Raw genomic sequence first — 20,744 nt, forward strand, 5'->3', positions numbered from 1 at the left:
ATCATTACTGAATACATATTTTAAATTTTCTGAATTGCATTAAACATAACCCATTGAGGATAATCTATGTACATCAAAGACAATCTTCATCAAACATATTAAATGCTGTCTAGAGATAAGCTCACTTCTCTCTTTCCAATCTGGAATGGTGCTAGCAATGTTGCTGTGCCCTGTGCTTCTCTTTCCTGCTTCAACCTTCACAGAAGAAAATAAGCCCTGGGCATTGCTGATAGCAGCAATCACCTTTATGAGGCAGTCAAGTAATAAAACCAGCTTTGTTTCTTTTTTCTTTTTTTTTTTTTTTTCCTATTCCTTGTGTAATTTCAACCCAGGAGGAAAGTGGCAAGAGAAGTAATAGAAAAATACAACAGATTGATCAGAGAAACATTCTTCATTGCCTTATATTCCCTTCAGAGAATCATGAAATGCAGTGTCAGTTATTCTGACATCAAAACCATATCAATATATTCATATGGCCCTTAGATATTTTAGGATGGTTGTTCATATTGACAATTTTCTCTTTTCTAATACTGGTGCTTTCTCCCTAAGTGCCTGCATTTTTATGTAAACAGCAAGGGACCTTCGTATCTCTGACAATCTACAGTGAGCAGGATTAACCTCCACTGTTGAAAAAATAAAACAGAATGAATTTCTAAGATCTACATTTTGAATTTCATTGTATATTATGAGTTTTGTCATTGAAAGGAAAGTATAAGACAACTACCTATTGCCACTTGCATGCCAAATCAGATGGAGACTTCTCTCATTTTCCTGTTAGAAATTTTGGCATGATTAACCACCTTCCTAATAATAATATTGAGAAGCTTTTGTTGATTACTTATCATATGCCAGGCATTGTCCATTATCTTATTAATCCTTAAAACAATTATAAAGGACAGAAATCATTATTATTTCAATTTTACAGCTGAGAAAATGAGACTGAGAGAGAGAAAATCACTCTCCACTAAGTCTGGCACAAAAGCAGACCTATAGGGAATTGTGATTGGAGATAAAACTCTTTGTTACTAGGATGCACATTTTCATTCACTTTGCTCTTCTACTTCTCATTTGAAACTTTCCTTCCTACTGACTTCTGGGACGTGGTTTGCTCATGGATCTTATCACACCTTTATGAAGGACTCTTTACCACTGGTTCCACTTCCTGTACCTGTCTGTTAAAAGCTATGACTGCATTTTCATTACATCTCCTCTCTACTATACATCCAAGAGAAATTATTTCACATATTTCTATCAATAATCATTTACATTTCAATGACCTCTGTATTTAGATACGTACTCTCATAACAATCTTTAGTTCCAAGATTAAATTCTTATTTTTCCATAGTTTTTTGCTATTTCACATAGACCTCTCAAATTTAACATATCCAAATATGAGTTCATTTTGTCCTCCAAACATTTCTTGAATTTCCTATGTCATTTATGGGATTCCAGCATGTGCCATTTTAATGTGGCATAATTGTGTCCATCTAGAAACCTAAGAATCATCTTAGACTTTCCCCTGTAGCTCACACACTTGTACTGCATTTTTCCATCCTATTTATGCCCAAATTCTCTTTACACTACCTCCCCATGTCTCTTTATCGCATCTCTTTCTGTGAATTAAGATAGTCTTCATAGCAGTCCTCATTAATCTCATCTGGGCAAGTGAAATGTCCTATTTTTCCCCTTGTTTCCATTCTCAGTCCTCTTTAATATGCATTAAACTTCTGGAATTATGTATCTCAAACTAAAATCTTAGCCACTTAACTACTGCAAAATTCTCAATCTGCTTAACAACTACAAGATAAATCTAAATTATTAGGTTCAGAGCATTTCTGGATCTCACCCTTTTTATTTATTAAACCTAAGTTCTTGTCTGTGGCTCCTCCTCTTGAACTTGATACTTAGGTGCACATGGAATTACTAGAAATTCTCCATGGTTTGAGTCCTGGCATACAATGTTGGAATGTCTATATTTCTTTTTGCCCTTTTCTTTACCTAGAAATTCGTTAACTGCAATTGCACATGGTCATATTATATCGTCATTCCTTCCTTTGTGATCATTACACATACTACTGTTTTATCGTTTCTCAAAATGAATTGTAATGTTTTATTTATATTACTGGACATAAGCTCCTTTAGATCATAGACTGTAATTCATCTTCATTTAAGCAGTGCCTGCAAATGCCATAATAGGACAAAATAAATATTTATTGAATAAAGAAATATCTGAGAAATAGATGGATGAGAAATGTCATATGTTCTGGACTTTAATATACAGAAAGGAAGAAATTGAATCTGATTTGCTTCCACTGTCACAAATAACTAAACATATACTTTGTTTACCACTCTTTAATACTTCCTTCAATAACATGACTTTTTATAATTAAAATGAATATTTTCTTAAAGTCATTGAAGAGAAAAATCTGGGTATCTTTAACTACTGAAATTAAAGATTTAAAATAGTATTAAATGAAATAATCCATAAAAGGTTAACACAAACTTTAGCACATAACAAGCTCTCAAAAAATGTTGTTTAGAGATATTATCTAAAAGAATACACTGAAAATTTTTTTATTTATTGAATTTAGAAATACTTATTTTTAAGTAAAATGTGATCAGATACCTTAAAGACTCTATTACAAACTCAGAAGAGATATAAAAGAAAGCATTCCTTCACACAGCCACTCCTTGAATTACTCAAATAAAATGTATCAATGTAGCACATGAATTAATTTGGATAACCCTATGTCTGATGCTCTAACTATTGAGTCAAACTGAGTATGGAGTATCTTAGTCATGAAAGTGGATATATTTTCCACCAACAGATGACACATTCCAATACAGTTTGATAAACTGTATCAAAAGAAACAAAAAGCATGTTTAAGATATTCCATAAAGGCAGTCTCTTTCAACTCTTGATGAAATAACAAAATGGTAGTGCTGTGTTTGTTATCTAATGAATACTAAATAGAATATTGTCAAATGTTTCTAAGATGAATCAAGGTCTGTTATTAATGAGCACAAAAGTATAGTAAATGAATATTCAGCAGTTTTAAAAAAACTGATTGGATTTTCAATTGCATTTAAAATGGTTATTCGAATCAATAGCCTATTATTTCAGTTGAGATAGTCTATTTCATAAATATGGAATATAATAATTAAAAGTGCTGTTGTCAATAGGACGGAGGTTAATTGCAAAAACAGCCAGAATGCCAGTGCTGGCTGGTTAACATTCAAAACTGAGTCAAGTGTGATGGAACATTTGGTATCTATAAGAAATGGTTCAAAATTAAACTTGCATTCAGTTGAAGGTTACCGTAAATATTTTCCAGAAATATTGTGGACAAATACTAAATCACATCTAGAAAGCTATCAGCAGCTAATAATTTAAAAATGTAAAAGCTCAAAATTCAATAAAAACAACAAAAAGAAACAAAAATTTTGCAGGTGATTGATATATTTTATGGCATTGCTTATGGTTTCACAGGTACATACTTTATGTTCCTTAAGGTATGTACATTAAATATGTACAAGTTTTGGTATGTTAATAATACTCAATTAAAAGCAAAAAGATTTTAAAAACCAACAAAATACAACAAATGTTAAGAATAGTAGTAGACTTATGTGTACATTTTAAGAGTGTTTGTAGGAAAAAAATACTTTAAATATAACTATGTGAATTTTCAATATTTCCCAGTGTACACTATTATTAGGTAACACGGTCTTCTACAGATTCCTTGTTATTCTTAACACTCCATATTATTTATATAAACCTTTATATATATTGGCTAAGTTGGAGTTTACCTGTGTTTTATTTAGAAATGCATATTTACAAAAGATAAAAAGAGAAAACCATGAAAATGAAAAAAAAGAATGTACTGTAATTACATAATTATTTTTACTTACTGAGTTTTTATGATTACAATGAGGTGTTCTTAGCTTTATACTTACTTATATCCAAAGTACAAAAATAATACATTTAGATAAAATAATGCAGTAGCACATACATAAATAAGTGCATAAATTCTTCTTTCTCTTCTTCATTTCTATGTGTTCTCAAATGAAACAAGTATCAAAGTTTGGTATATGTTATTCCATATATGACTCTCTATGCATGTAAACTTTTGAAACTTACATGCGTATATTTTTTTCTACAAACACTATTAAAATATACACATAAGTCTACTACTATTCTTAACATTTGTTGTATTTTGTTGGTTTTTAAAATCTTTTTGCTTTTAATTGAGTATTATTAACATACCAAAACTTGTACATATTTAATGTACATACCTTAAGGAACATAAAGTATATACCTGTGAAACCATAAGCAATGCCATAAAATATATCAATCACCTGCAAAATTTTTGTTTCTTTTTGTTGTAAGAACATTTAACATAAGAGCTATCCTTTTAACAAATCTTAATGCCTACAATACAGCATTTTTAATTATAGGTACTATATGTTATTGTAAATTTCTAGGACTTATTCATTTTGTGACTGAAGCTTTGCACCCTTCGCTGACCATCTCCCCAATTTCCCTTCCCCAAAGGTACTGGTAATGGCCTCCCCTCACCCATTCTACTCTGTTTTCATGAAGTTGACTTTTAGAATACACAATTTTTAAGAGCGTAGACAACTATATAAAGCACATGCAGAGCCATTAAACAAGCTCTCATATGTTTAAAAGTATTAAAATTATACAAGAATAATTTTTTGACCAAATAGATTTCAACATTTGGAAATTAAAATATACACTTATGAGCAACTCCCAGGTTAAATTAGACTTCACAGTGGAACTTGTTAAATGTTTGAAACTAAATTATAATGAAAATAGAAAATATCAAAGATTCTGAGATCAAATAAAGCAGTGCATTGAGGAATTTAATCCTGCAACTATTGCTATTAAAAAGAAAGAGGACTGGATATGGTGGTACACAGCTGTTATTCCAGCACTTTGCAAAACTTAACCAGGGGGATCACTTGAGTCCTAGAGTTCATAACAGCCTGGGCAACAGAGCAAGACCCTATCTGTCTCTCCAAAAATAAAAATGAACTAGTCATGCATGTTGTCCTCTGTCTGTAGTCCCAGCTACTTGGAAGGCTGAGGCAGGAGGATCACTTGAACACTGGAGTTTGAGGTTACAGTGTACTATGATTATGACACTGCACTACAGAAAAATAAAAAAGAAAAATGATTGGAACAGAATGGCAACCAGAATTAGAATAAAAGATACGGGATTATATATGCATATAGAGAAAGTAAGGATATGATTTTCAATAAAGTTTGATTTTATTGGGAAAGATAGACTATACATATAATTAGCTATATATTAGAAATATGTCATCTAAGACAAAATATTTAAATGTAATAATAATGAATTTAATAGAATATTTCTATCACATTGTGTTACTTATTCTTAAATAAAATAGAAAAGCCAGAACTCATAAAGGAAAATATTAATAAACTTGAGTTCATACAAATTTAAAATATTTCAATGACAAACCATACCATAAACTGCATTAAAAGGCAAATTACAAATTATGAAAAAAAAAATGCTGCAACTTCTATGTCAGTCAAAATACAAATCTTTAATACACATAGAAAGTTTGCAATTTGAGAATGTTAATAAAATAATTCAATTCTAAAAAAGAAAAATTGGAAAACAAAAATTATTTAGTTTTATTTGTAATCAGATAAATGCCACTTAAAACAATAATATATCACTTTTTAAATCCATAATATTGGTAACAAATTTTAAAAATTTATGACATGTTAGCAAGAGTATCAGGGGCTTCTTCATGCAGATTTTTAAAAATGTACAGTCTCTAATTGGAGTGTTAAGATTCTACAATGACATTTGAAGCACAATAAGCTTGAGAGCAAGGGCAAGAACTAGTTTATGAATACTTAGAAAATAAAAACCACTGATTTGTAAGACTGGACAGTCAAGAATAAAAGCAGGCACAGAAAACATGGAGAAGCAGAAAAGCAATCATATCAGGAGTAGGTCAAACTTGACCTCAATAGGAGCTGTTTAAAAATAATAATAAAATCTATGGACCTATCATGCAGGAGAAAATTGCTTCAACTTCCCCAGCAGGACACTAAAACTACTAGTTGCAGTGCAAAAGAATCTCATGGTTTCCAAAGGCCTGCAATTCACTTCCCCTACAGAGAAATTGCCACTAAGCATTTTCTTCTTATTGGGGAGAGTAAAATATAGTTGAATCTCTCTGACTCTGTGGCCAGACAGACTGCATCAAAATCCCTGCTTGCTACCTTAGTTTGAAGCAGTTTCTTCATCTAAAAAAAAATGTGGATATTATCTGTGATGTGAGGATTAAATAAAAGAGCAGTGAATGTGAACAGCACAGTGCTTGAAATAGTGGAAGTATGCAGCAAAAGTTAATCTTCCTTCTTTTCTACTTCCTGGGAAAATCAAAGAATCAGGGATACTGCAGTCAAGTAAGTTAATTATCCAACCCTTTAACTCCATGTCAATTGATAGGATCATTGGAGAAATTATCAGAAAAGAAAGATTTTTTTTTTTAATTATCAAATTGAATTGAATCAAGTGAGTTAAAAAATAAAAGCCAGTAACTACTTGGTGTTTCTAGCTTTAACTAAATGACGCTTTTCAGGTTTATTCTCCTTATTTCATCCTTAGGTACAGTGGCAAAAACATTACAGTTATGGTTTGAAAAACTTCATTCAAGTCCTAAGTGTTTATTAGATAAATCAGCTAACATCTCTCACTCATGATCTATTTAATGAAAAAGAAGCAGTAAGAGCCATTTCACCATGGATAAGGATCAAAAGAATATGGCCAAACACAAACGTCCTCCTCTTGGTATGGTTTCCACCACAAACACTGCGACAGTAATTTTAGAGCAGGTAGTTTTTGAGTTATACAAATTTAAATCACTAGGAGGTGAAAAAAGTGAAAGAGAGTAAGGAGAAAGGAATGCGGCAGATTAGAGATGTCCCCACAGATTTCTGTTCCTAAGATTGAGAGGTCACCCCTTCAACTGAGCATGATGCCCTGCTCCCTTAACCTACGGCAGAGGGGCACCATGCCAATTTCTAGGTCAAAAGCTTAAGAGACTGGCAGCTTCACCTATGTCTCTTGAAATATTTGGCATCAAGGCAGTAAGCAGCCATGTATGAAGTCCAATTGCCTGTTAGAGAGACCAAGTGGGAGGGTCCTAATAGTTCACGGAGGGGGAGAGAGATCCAGCTGGGTTCACTTTTCCAGCTGTCCTCACAGAGGCACTCGGAATGTGAGCAAAGTCAGCAAAAGTATTTTGGATCCTCAGTACCATCACACCCACCAGATGAATACCACTGAGTGTCCCCAGTGTACACGATATGAATCAGAAGAAATGGACAGCTGGGCTTTGTCCAAATGTGTAATTTATAAAAATTGAAAAATTCAGTAAAATTATTCCTGGTGAAGCCAGGAATACTAGAAGCAGTTTGTTAGACACCAATAAATATTCCAAAAAATAGTAAAAAAAAAAAAAAAAAAAAAAAAAAAAGAGAGAGAGAGAGAGAGAGAGGACATCAACAAGCCAGATATCACTGTGACTAAATGAAGTTTAATCCTGTAAGAAAAATGTGGGAAATGATGTCAAACCTAGTTATGCTACTTGAAGAATGAGAGAGCTGGAATACTTATATGTGAATGTATTGTTTGATGACTGCAGAACAATGGTTGTCAATTCTCTAGCACTTCTGCCTTGGTGAATCCCAGGAAGTACAGCACAGCATACAGCATCTGCCATCATTCTATACAAATGTATAGGTCTTCCTTTGCCTTCCTTCTACTATGCTAACACATTCTACTTTGGCTGATTCTGATTCTAGTGCTTTTATTTCCCCAAAAAGTGTTTTGAAAAATCTGAAAACTGTTACATTTTTTGAGGAAATGAAACAAAGTGATTTTTTGAATTTTTATTTAAATCCATCCCTTCTTTTTTTGGTGGGGGGAGGAGGCTTTCTAGTCTTATCCTTACAGTTTTTTTTTTTTTTTTTTTTTTAATCATCTTATGTAAACCCTAAAACAAAGTGTTATCGTCACCACTGAAATGGAAAAAGCCATAAATGTTTGCATTTGCAATTTCTGGCTCCCTTTGTTATTCCTTTGAATCTAGGAACTATAGAAGCCAGTGGTTGTATTTATAATAACTACCAACTGAAAATGTTTTTCAACTTTTGATTGTTTATTTTCATGTTGCTGCTTTTTGTCTGTCTCTAGGTTAATGGTTAGGGCCTAGAAACAGATTGCTGAAGTTGAATCCCTGCTCAGCTCCTTACCAATTCTGTGCTCTGGGGAAAAATACTTAACATTTCTGTGCTTCAGAAATCTTTCATTATCAGTACAAAGAAGGAACCTAATAATATTGTACTTCTTATAGGATTGCTGTGAATATTGAATAATTTATTAAATATAAATTATTTTGAATAGTGCTTGTCCCATGTATATATACAGGACCTTAGTAAATGGTAAAACATTATTACTTTAAAAATTATAATACAAAGCAGAGAAATGACATGAAGATCTAATTTAGCAAAGGACTATCAAGATGGCTAAATACATTTTAATTCCTGGTTGTATCTTTATACTAATATAAAACTGTTTATGGAATCTTAGCTTCCTCAAAGCAGAACATTCTCTAAGCTTTATTATTCTACAACTTGAATAGAACAGTCATGAGCAAGAAGTATTGAACAGAGAAAGCCTTACGGTAGGCATTTATTGTTCATTTTGATGCCATTCTCAGACTCTTTCTAAGTCAAAGAACAACGTGCCCAAATTCCAATAAGTAATCTTACTCATTTTTCATAGCTAAAAACATGCCTTTTAGTTTTTCAGATTGAAAATTGGCAAAGATACAAGCATACAAGCAGTTTTACAGTTTAATGAGTTTAAGCAAAGTCTTTTTATAGCCCAGATTCTCTAACACAATTCAAAATTGCAATTCAAGCTTGCATAAAAAAAGAAAGAAAAAATCTAAAAGAATCCTAGAGAAAGAAAAAAAAAAAAAAACATGGAAATGACATTCTAACTTTTACTGTTCTGATCCCTTTCATATGACATTCTGTAATAATGACTGGTGTTCTCTGAGTTCCAGTTGCTATTTCTGGTTTACTCTGTTTCCTGCTGGTAACTTTCACAATGAAATGGTTTGCATTTTTAGTCAGAGTTTAAAAATAATATGAATTAGATTACTTAGTCTTAAATGGTTGATGGACCATTTTCCATAGTGCAGGGCATCATGCCTAAAACCCTGGTCAGTCTCTAGTCTTATATTGATCTTAGCTCTTTACTGGGCTCAAGAATAGTCCTGAATATAGATCAAACAGTATCTAGTTATTATGATTCTCATTATGTCTATCAGAACTGATCATGAAGTCAAAGCTTGGTGTTATTCTGACTGTTCAAAGCACGAACCAAAGCTTCTGATTGTTAGGTGCTGTATTTTTCTCTCCTTTTCCTGGCTCAAGGCATATAATTGTTGAAGTTGTATGATGTCATAAGGGTTTGTTGCATTATCTTATTTAGTGAGTGTTTGAAATTTTCTGTCATATATTAAAATGTACTCGATTATTACTCATCTTTGTATTTTACTAGAAGCTTTATCCAAACCTTTTTCTGCAATTTTTCTCTTTTTTTTTTTTTTTGATATCGGACCAAGTTATTAATCAGAAAGTTTTGAGCAAAACACACCAAAAAAAGCTACTCACTCACATTCATTGGTAAACAAACAAGTTGGGGGCAAGAATAACAATTTATTCTTCAATTTGAACACTTATTATTAATTATAAACCCCTAAAATTGTTTGTTGTAACTAAGTAATCCTTGATGAATTCATTGTGAGATGTCTTCCTACTACTCTGGGACATGAGAGTGGACACCAACCCTTTTGGCACTGAGTTTGCAATGCTTTTTAAAAATGTGTCTAAACTCAGTCAAAACCTAATTTTTCCCATGTTTTTTGCTTCTCACTCCTTTACTTCTCTATGCTTTCTTTTAACATGGACTTGGAAAGCTGAAATGCTTTCAAAACAAAGGAGTCATAGTTTACATATGATTTAGATGCTACAATTAAATCATAAAGTGGAGTCAGAATTATTATCCTTGATAGTGTCTTAATGGTGTACCACTAGTTGATGTGATAATAAAACCTTGTGTTTTAATGTCTTTTTTAAATTATACTTTAAGTTCTGGAATACATGTGCAGAATGTGCAGATTAGTTACACAGGTATACACCTGCCATGGTGGTTTACTGCACCCATCAACCCATCATCTACATTAGGTATTTCTCTTAGTGCTATCCTTCCCCTAGCTCCCAGCCCCCCAACAGGCCCCAGTGTATGAGTTCCCCTCCCCATGTCCATGTGTTCTCATTGTTCAACTCCCACTTATGAGTGAGAATATGTGGTGTTTGGTTTTCTGTTCTTTTGTTAGTTTGCTGAGAATGATGGTTTCCAATTTCATTGATGTCCCTGCAAAGGACATGAACTCATCCTTTTTATTACTGCATAGTATTCCATGGTGTATATGTGCCACATTTTTTTAAATTCAGTATATAATTGATGGGAATTTGGGTTGGTTCCAAGTCTTTCTTATTGTAAATAGTGCCACAATAAACATAGGTGTGCATGTGTCTTTATAGTAGAATAACTTATAATTCTTTGGGTATATACCCAGTAATGGGATTGCTGGGTCAAATGGTATTTCTAGTTCTAGATTCTTGAGGAATTGCCACACTGTCTTCCACAATGGATTAACTGATTTACACTCCTTCTCCACATCCTCTCTCTAGCATCTGTTGTTTCCTGACATTTTAATAATTAACATACTAACTGACATGAGATGTCATCTCAATGTGGTTTTAATTTGCACTTATCTAATGACCAGTGATGATGAGCTTTTTTTATGTTAGCTGGCTGCATAAATGTCCTCTTTTGAGAAATGTCTATTCATATGCTTCACCTAGTTTTTGATAGTGTTATTTGCTTTTCTCTTGAAATGTGTTTAAGTTCTTTGTAGATTCTGGATATTAGCTCTTTGTCAGATGGATAGATTGCAAAAGTTTTCTCCCATTGTATAGGTTGCCTGTTCACTCTGATAATAGTTTCTTTTGCTGCACAGAAGCTCATTAGTTTAATTAGATCCCATTTGTCTATTTTGGTTTTAGTTAACATTCCTTTTGGTATTTTAGTTATGAAGTCTTTGCCCATGACTATGTTCTGACCAGTAATAAATAAAGAGCGAGCTCTCATTCACAAATGATACAAAGAGAATAAAATACCTAGGAATACAACTTACAAGGGACATGAAGAACCTCTTCAAGGAGAACTATGAACTACTTCTCAAGGAAATAAGAGTGGACAAAAACAAATGGAAAAATATTCCATGCTCATAGATAGGAAGAATCAATATTGTGAAAATGGCCATACTGCCCGAAGTAATTTATATATTCAATACTATCCACATTAAGCCACCACTGACTTTCTTCACAGAATTAGAAAAAACGCTATTTTAAACTTTATATAAAACCAAGAAGAGCCTGCATACCCAAGACAATCCTAAGCAAAAAGAACAAGGCTGGAGGCATCATGCTACCTGACTTCAAACAATACTACAAGGCTACAGTAACCCAAACAGCATGATACTGGTACCAAAATAGAGATATACACCAATGGAACAGATTAGAGGCCTCAGAAGTAACACCATACACTACACCCACCTGATGTTTGACAAACCTGACAAAAAGAAGCAATGGGGAAAGGATTCCTTATTTAATAAATGGTGTTGGGAAAACTGGCTGGCCATATGAAGACAGCTGAAATTGGATCCCTTCCTTATTCTTTATACAAAAATTAACTCCAGATGAATTAAAGACTTAAATGTAAGACCCAAAACCATAAATACCTAGAAGAACCTAGGCAATATCATTCAGGACATCGTAACATCTTTAAATAAGCATTAGATTATATTTTAACCACAGAAACAAAAAGGGAGGAAGGAGTAAAAAAGAATAGTAGGGTAAAAAGTTCAAGAATTGTAAAATTTTCTGTATTAACCATATTCTTTCATCTCTCGATTTGATTTTACTTGGCCTCACACACAGGCACACACAAATAACAAAGATCCTCTCTTTCTTCATCTTTCTCTCCCTCCTTCCCTTTCTCTTATTTATTGTTGAATATGAAGAAGGAGTAGAGAGACAGGTATATTTGAATCAATATAAATTAATTTATGACACAGATTTACTGTATTACTTTTCTTATTTCTAGCTGAAAAATAAAATGTTTGTAACAAGTTCAGAAACTATGCCGGTGCAGCCTCCCTTCCTCTCCACTTGCAATCTACAACACAACGGAGTCATGTACCATTAACTCATCTTTTCTTGACCTGAACCAGGTCTTTGAGACAATCACTCTCAATTTACCAAGGGCGGGAAAGATACTTAATGTTTTGGAAATTGATACTTAATCATTTATCAAAGTGAGAACCCTTAGTATTTATTTTAAAAATGACTGTGTTGACTACAAATGACAGAGATTTGGTTAACACATGCAATAAAAAACAAAGACATTGGTTCTCTTGATTGGGTAGATCTCATGGTTGCTACAAGATCTAAAGAACTGCTGCAAGTTCCAGAGCCTCAAGACTAGAACAAGGATCTAGTCAGCTACCAAAGGTTTCAGACACACATCTCTTAGCATGGCAATTTTTGCAGAAATAAGAGTTTCTTTTTCCAGTGTCTACATAGCCACCCCAAAGAAACAGATTCTAGTCTTGCCTGGGTCTGTAGCTTTCCACTAGAGCATTAATGATTTTCCAAAGCATGAGATACTACAAGTGTCTGAATCTAAAACACACATCTGTACCTATAGACAGAAACCTCGATCTCTGATTAGAAGAGGAAAAACGGGATTAAAAAAAGGCACTTAACAGTCAAATGCAATAGCTACCTTGTGATCCTTGGGACATTCATTAGAATATGAAATTCGATTTGTCATACCAAATTACTTTAAAAATTTTTCTATAATATGTATTATAAACACATCCACAAGTTAGTCTCTAAACCGTCCAGATATTTGCATTTTCAGAAAAAAATGCTATATTTTACTTCAGTGCTAATATGATGCACCAAATATCCTTAGTTACTTACTACTACATACATCTGTAATTTTAAACTATCATACTGATGAAGGAAAGAGAAAGCTCTGGGGAGTCTAATTAATTGCATAAATAGGAGAAAGAAAAAATCTGTACCAGGGAGTACAAAATTAAAGATAATGAAAAGAATGCTGAATGAAGATTTAATTTAATCTCATTATAGTTTCTTAAATTTGTCAACTAAACAAACCACATCAAAAAATTGAGCTAAGGAAAAATGGACTAATCAATAAAGAAAGAAACTTAAAGGAACATAAATCGATAGCCTAGTTTCTTTCCAAAATCAGAAGTCACAACATTGAACCTCATCTCATTTTTGTCAAAAGTTGTTTATGAGTAGTTTGAAAAACTATACAGGATTGTTACCATAGAAGTAAATAAATGGGCTAAAATCCTGAATAACCAGTAGTACCTTTTATTATTAAATTTATAAATATGGTTTGGATATCTTCTGTAAGATCAGAGAATGACTGGATATGCATATGTATATTTAACTGTTCCCAATCTGAAAAATGGCAATCAATCTTTATATTCTTGAAATAAAGTCATTTCATGAAAATTCATAAATGATATACAGTTGTGTAAGGCCAAATATGACTATAGAAATATTCAGCTTTTTAAATTTAACATGACTTGTTTACACTGCTATTTAGATTATTTAACTTCTAATCTCCCATACCAATGCCAAAACTTTAACGTTTTCTGTCTGAACAAGATATAACATGAAAATCCAGATAATTCATATATTTATCACAAACTTATCAGCAAGTTGGTTGATATTCCCATTGAAAAATAAGATTGATTATGTTTATATGGTCTAAGATTTAAGAAATCGTTAGGCAGTGACTATGTGCCTGCCATTTTCAAAGGATTTTAAGGCATAAATGTTTTATAATAGAACATTTATTATAGATATTAACATATTTTGCCAATAAGAAGTTGAAGGCTTAGAAACAACCTATAATCAACAGAGCCGGAATTAAATCAAGTTTGTTTGACCTCAAAGCTCACTGTATCATTTACTGTACTAAATTTTCTTCTAATTATACATTTATACTCATGGGAAAAAATTATTTTCCTAACATTTATTTCCTTTCCTCTGAGAAGATCAGACATCTGTATGAATTGCAATGTGACAGAGAGCAACTCCTTTCAGACAAAATACACCTCTTTCTTAACTGTCAGCCTTGTCCATGTGACTTGCCTTGATCCATAGACTGTGAACATATGTGATGCATGTTTGTCTAAGCAGAAGCTTTAAGGAACATTGGAAGTTTCTACCACCTAATCTTTTCTCTGCCTCAGGTACAGCATTTAGTAGAAACAAAATATGGTTTGCTCCTCTTGTCTGATACCAAGTGAAAAGAAATGTGCAGCAAATTAACAGACATATAAATCTTTGTTGATATAAATTATTGAAATGTCAGGTTTTATGTTAGTATTTCAAATATTTATGAACACAACATTTATTATCATTCTAACAGTTATGACGTAAATGTTGTCTTAGTAGCATATTCCACTTCCCATTTTAAACATAAGACTTTATGTGGTGAAAGCTCTTGCCATTCACGATTCACTACTGGTAGGAAGTTCTGATACTGTGCATCTTGGGAGCATAAAGACAAATGGCACATATTAAGGACAGAGAGGCAAAAGGTAGAAAAATTCTGGATGGCTGTGTGCGGTGGCTTACATCTGTAATCCCAGCACTTTGGGAGGGTGAGGTGGACAGATCACGAGGTCAGGAGATAGAGATCATCTTGGCTAATACGGTAAAACCCCATCTCTACTAAAAATACAGAAAATTAGCTGGGCTTGGTGGCAAGAACCTGTAGTCCTAGCTACTCGGGAAGCTGAGTATCGCTTGACCCAGGAAGCAGGAAGCCGAGGTTGCAGTGAGCCGAGATCACACCACTGCACTCCAGCCTGGGTGACAAGATAGATACTTCGAAAAAAAAAAAAAAAAAAAAAAAAAAACAAGAAGAAAGAAGGAAAGAAGGATAAATTCTGGATACCCATGAGCTGTTGTGTCACCATTCCAGGTCTGGATTAAAATTCTGACATCTTCTAATGTGATAAAAATAAACACCGTACTTCTCTAAGTCATTATAGTTAGGTTTCTGCTATCCTTTTCTTTTTAATGCAGCCTATAACATATGTGAAACTATAGACCTACAAATTCAGACTTCTTTCCAGCTCAAGGAAATTTTCTTGTATTGTTTGCTTACTCTTTTCCTGCTATTCCCTTTTCTCCATCAGAACTTATTAGTCACATTCGGCCTCTTAGATCTACTGTGTAATTCATTCAGCTTGTTTACTTGTCTGGTTTTTTTTTTTGTTTTTTTTTTTTTTTTTTTTTTGTTTTTTTTTTGAGACGGAGTTTCACTCTTGTTACCCAGGCTGGAGTGCAATGGCGCGATCTCGGCTCACCGCAACCTCCGCCTCCTGGGCTCAGGCAATTCTCCTGCCTCAGCCTCCTGAGTAGCTGGGATTACAGACACGCGCCACCATGCCCAGGTAATTTTTTGTATTTTTAGTAGAGACGGGGTTTCACCATGTTGACCAGGATGGTCCCCATCTCTCGACCTCGTGATCCACCCGCCTCGGCCTCCCAAAGTGCTGGGATTACAGACTTGAGCCACCGCGCCCGGCTACTTGTCTGTTCTTTGAGATATTTCTTGCATCTCATTTTCTCAGTTATTCAATTCAGCATTCAATTCTGATCATCCTCTCTTTTAATTCATAAACTAAATTTTCTAAATTTGACTATGCTCCCAGAACACTTTATAATGTTGTAGCTAGAACTTTTGGCCAGGCGTAGTGGTTCACACCCTTAATTCCAACACTTTGGGAGGCCGAGATGAGGATTGTTCAAGGCCAGGAGTTTGAGACCAGCCTAGACAATATGGCAAGACCCTATCTCTACAAAAAACTAAAACCTAAAAATAACCAGGCATGGTGGCAGGCATCTGTCATCCTAGAGACTCAGGAGGCTGAAGCAAAAGGATCACTTGAGCCCAGGAGTTCGAGTCTGCAGTGAGCCAAGATCATGCCACTGCACTCCAGCCTGCATGAAAAAGCAAAACCCTGTCTTTAAAATAAATAAATTTAAAAATTAAAAATAAAGGACTTCCAAGTGCTTAGGTGTTTGGTTTGTATTTTAATCCAAGATTTTGATCACTTCTCCCTACTAATTCTGCATTACGGGGTATGTGTTTTGATTATTCGGTCTGTTTATTTTTTATTTATGTGAGGAGCCTATCAAAAGAGAAGATTTTTATACATTTATGTATGCACTTTTATATGTATTTATGGACTTATTTGTTGGATATATTGGGACTCATGTCTAAACGTCAGACAAAATTAAAAGGACTGGCCACACTGCATTTGTGAACTAAGGGCAAAGTGCTAACCTCTGCTTAGGGCTCTTGCAGTTTATCTTTCCCCTTGTGGGCCTTTCTATACTTTCCTGTTTTATATGTAATGAAGACAAACATGCTTTTTCCCTTCTGGCATTTTGGAAAGACCCAGCTTGCACTTTTAGTATCTTTCTAGCATTCTGACACTCACAAAAGACTATGGCATTATGCCCAGATTTCATTAATTCCCCCACAAAAAGCTCCTAGCAAGAGGCTTTCTTCCATTAAGGCCTCTGGACTTTTTGGTCTTATTGCAGAAAATTTCTTGTCCCCCACATCACTTTTTAAAGGGACCTCTGCAAACCTTGAGACCTCAGTCCCCACTAATAGCCTGCAAGTGGACTCTCCTGAGACCACTGGGCTCAGGAGAGACAAAAATAACCTAAGTATGGCTGGGGAGTGGAGGAGAGCCATATTCAGGCTCCAAATTCCCAGAATCTCCTTTATTTGTGTTAAGATGAGAAGGTATTTTGCGTGTAATTAATTTTCTATTATTGCCATGGCAAACCACAAACTGACCAGCTCAAAATGACATAAATATATTATTACATACTATCTGTAGGTCAAAACTCTAAGAGACAGAAATCAAGTTTTTGCAAGGCTGCTTTCCCTGCTGGAACCTCTAAGGAAATATCTGCTTCTCAGCCCATTCAGGGTATTGGCTGAATTTTGTTTCTTGAGGTTGTAGGACTCTGGTTCTCATTTCTTTTTGGTCATCTGGGAGCAAATCTTTGCTCCCAGGGATTGTCTCCATTTATTTGCATGCTTTCCACTTACCCCTTCCAGCTTGGCCAAGTCAAGTCTCTCTTATACTTCTAAATTACACCATTTTTTTCTACTACACTCCTTCCTTTAAGGATTTATATGATTAGACTGGGCCAACTGGATAATACAGTATAATCATCTTATTTTAAAGTCTATAACCTTATTTACATTTAAAAATCCATTCTAGTTCATCTAATATGCAAACACATTCTAGGGATCAGAGTATAGACATCTTTTGAGAGCCACTTTGCTTAATACAGTATATTTGAATATTGTTGAGATTACCTATTTTATATAAAGTTGTCAAATATAAAGGAGAGAGATGATTATTTATGCTTTCTAAGGCAATAATAAAGAATAGTATTCTAAATACAAGTGAGTTAACTGACATAGAGGAGAAAGAGGAGCTCTTAGAAAGTTAGAAGAAGGAAGAATGAATAGATGGTAAAAGTAGAATCAAAAGGATAAAAAAGGTTCAAGATGGTGGAGGTGAGCAATAGAGTCTTAAGCTTCAGTGAGAATAAATAAAATGAAAATTAGAAGTTTTACTTGATTTAGAAAGTTGATGCCCCCGAATACCATTTAAAGGGGTATTCGTTCAGATTGGAGAAAAGCAACAGAAAACAGATTGCAAAGGATTAAGAAATTAATGAGAAACTGATCATGGGTATATCTCATAGGTTTTAGTGGTTGTGGATTGAAAATGCAAGGAAAAAGCATGTAGCTGGAGCTAGAGTGTCATGCAGTTAAAGGACCCAGGTTGAAGGTAGTTACACATCCTGAGAGATCTTTTTGCAGTTCACAAGTGTGATGACTGGGTTTTCAGGCTCATGTGTGAGATATGCCTTCCCCGAACCTTATTATGCTATCAGCACATTATCTTGCTGACATTATAAAAAAGAAAGAGAATTCTGATAATATTTTCATGTTTGGAAATGGAGAGAGAAAAATACACATCAAAAATTACTGTCAGATTTCTATTGCTCATAGAGTGGATAGTGCTACCAAGGATTCACCAGGAAAACGAGAAGAGAACACCACAGTTGCAGAAAGAGGATTAATTTGATGTTTTGCTTTGTTTCATAGATTACTAGTTACTGTGCCAATATTTATGTTTCCATTCAATCTTACTTGCAGCACCATAATTTTATGCTAATAAACAACATACTTGGCCAAAAAAAAAAAAAAACAACTATATTTTTTCAGCTTCCTTGGCAGCTAGAGATGGCCAATGGATGTAAGCAGATGTCATTTCACTGGGCTTCCCAATTTTACTCCTTCTTCTTATGTGAAATGTGAAGAAAATAGCTGTAGCATCAGTGACTTTCTTGGATCATGTGGTATCTTGATTATTAACTACTTCAGTTTGGACACATGAAAAATATAAACAAAAAAATGATTAAGATCAATTCTCTTAAAGTTCAGAACCAAGAGTGGAGATAAAGATGGAAAGGAGTTTCTTTCATAAAGCAAAATAAGGATTTGCTAGATGAGCTCATTGAGAAATTTACCCCATTCTCAGAGGAGAAGATCTTCATTATTTCTGGTATTAGGTTGTGATAATTATGCACCCATAAATTCATGTGTTTCTCATTGTCCTTTTTTCAAATATGACTTTTTATGGTGGTTAACCTAGTCCTACTTTATTCTCATATACTACTGGCTGTGTCAGAGAAGAAATGTGTCTTTTAGTTTAAATTTTACTAGGTCAATAACCACCTAATCTGCACCCATAGAATGGTATGATAGACACAGAAATTCTGGTTCATGAGTTAGATTTAGTACTCTGATGGAATCAGGGATTTGTCTCCCTACATGGGTAGATTATCAAGTATATGAAACGGAGGGTGTGTATGAGCAGGTGTATGATGGAAGAGCTAAAATGTGGTGGAATTTTCTTTTAATACTCATTCTTCGATTCTTTCTCAGTAATAGAAACTTCTCAAATAACTTACTCTAAACTGATAAAAGAAAGAGAAAAGACACTTCAAAACAAGGAAAATATCTTTATATGGCAGAGCTTATTGAAACAAAGTAAATCCAATTTTGTAATTTTGTCTTGTTAATGAAGACTATTTTAGAGACAGACTAATAATACCAACATTATGCTTGAGTCTCTTTTGGCCCTTGCTTTTGCATCTAGTGCTTTCTCTCAAAAGTATAAAAAATTTTGTCAAATTTTACAGTTTTTAACAGCTTGGGTTTTCAAACCAACTTATTTAACAAGTTTAACTAACAGCTTTAACTTCTTCTTTTTTCTTTTTTTGTTCAGAGACGCAGAAACCTCAAACATTTACCGTTATGTATTTTTATATTTTTCTGAGATTATCATCAGGATTTTTCATGATTGTTCAATTTTAATGCTACTGCTTTCAAATCTTTAAAAAAAAAACTGAATAAGAAAAAAATACTGGTTCTATTATGGTAGAGTGGTCAAATTACTATGAGTAACAAACTTATTCAAAAGTATGCTTTTCTCACCAAAATTAAGAATAACTTTGTTATAAATTTTGGATTAATAAGTTTTGAACCATCTAACTTTTTAATGTTTCAATGTGCTGTTTTGTTTCTTATATAATGTAGACAATTCATCAAGTCACTTTCTCTAATTTTCAAAACAAAAAAATGACAACCCTTAAAATATGGCCATTTTATTTCTAATTTTGACATGAATGCTTAAGTTTTAGAGTATTAAATATATAAGAAGAAATTATGGGAGACTGTGTTTACTTAAATACACATTAATGTATAAATTTAGTTCTATTGATATTATTTTCATACAATTAAAAAATAAACTGTAGCAACTGGCCACTAGTCAAGTTTAAATGTTAAAGTTCTTGAAATTGTTTATCTTCTAGAATCCCTGAACAGCAATTTTTCATAATAATAACAGATAAAATATTACACTGTTTTCATAACAGCCATGTTTTTCTTGTACCCTTTTACGAATTTTTCCAATTCTTTCCAAATTTCTGTAAAATCTTAGACATAACATTGTAATGCCTATTTGACCAAATATATTTTCCTTAATCTATTAATTGAAGTTCATGGAAAAGTTGAAGGGGGTTGCTGGTGGTGATGGAAGAGGAAGGAATTTGGCAAGAATTTAATTTTTTAAAAAATAATTATATATTCTTCATCTTGCTGGGGAACAACTTTCCATGAGTTCCTTGAATTTCTGCATGTCTTGCAAGTGAAGCACTAACTGCTATATTTATGAGCACTTTCAGCACTGGAAAATAGAAATAGGATTTCTCTTCAGAGGAAAGTGCAGGAGTGCTTTATTGACTAGTACAAAATACTCAGGTTCTTAAACTTTGGGTTCCTAATCACATATCCCATAATATATATATATATATA

General features: G+C 33.5%; 1 non-coding gene across 1 annotated transcript; it reads left to right on the plus strand.

The window, feature by feature from the left end:
* The first annotated feature begins 18,170 nt into the window (after positions 1–18,170).
* On the plus strand, positions 18,171–18,274 carry LOC120364488 (small nucleolar RNA U13). The gene has a single exon (XR_005579739.1). It is a non-coding gene; the product is annotated as a small nucleolar RNA U13 (small nucleolar RNA).
* Positions 18,275–20,744: the final 2,470 nt, after the last annotated feature.

This window comes from Saimiri boliviensis, chromosome 5, assembly GCF_048565385.1.
Source record: "Saimiri boliviensis isolate mSaiBol1 chromosome 5, mSaiBol1.pri, whole genome shotgun sequence".
Lineage (NCBI taxonomy): Eukaryota > Metazoa > Chordata > Mammalia > Primates > Cebidae > Saimiri > Saimiri boliviensis.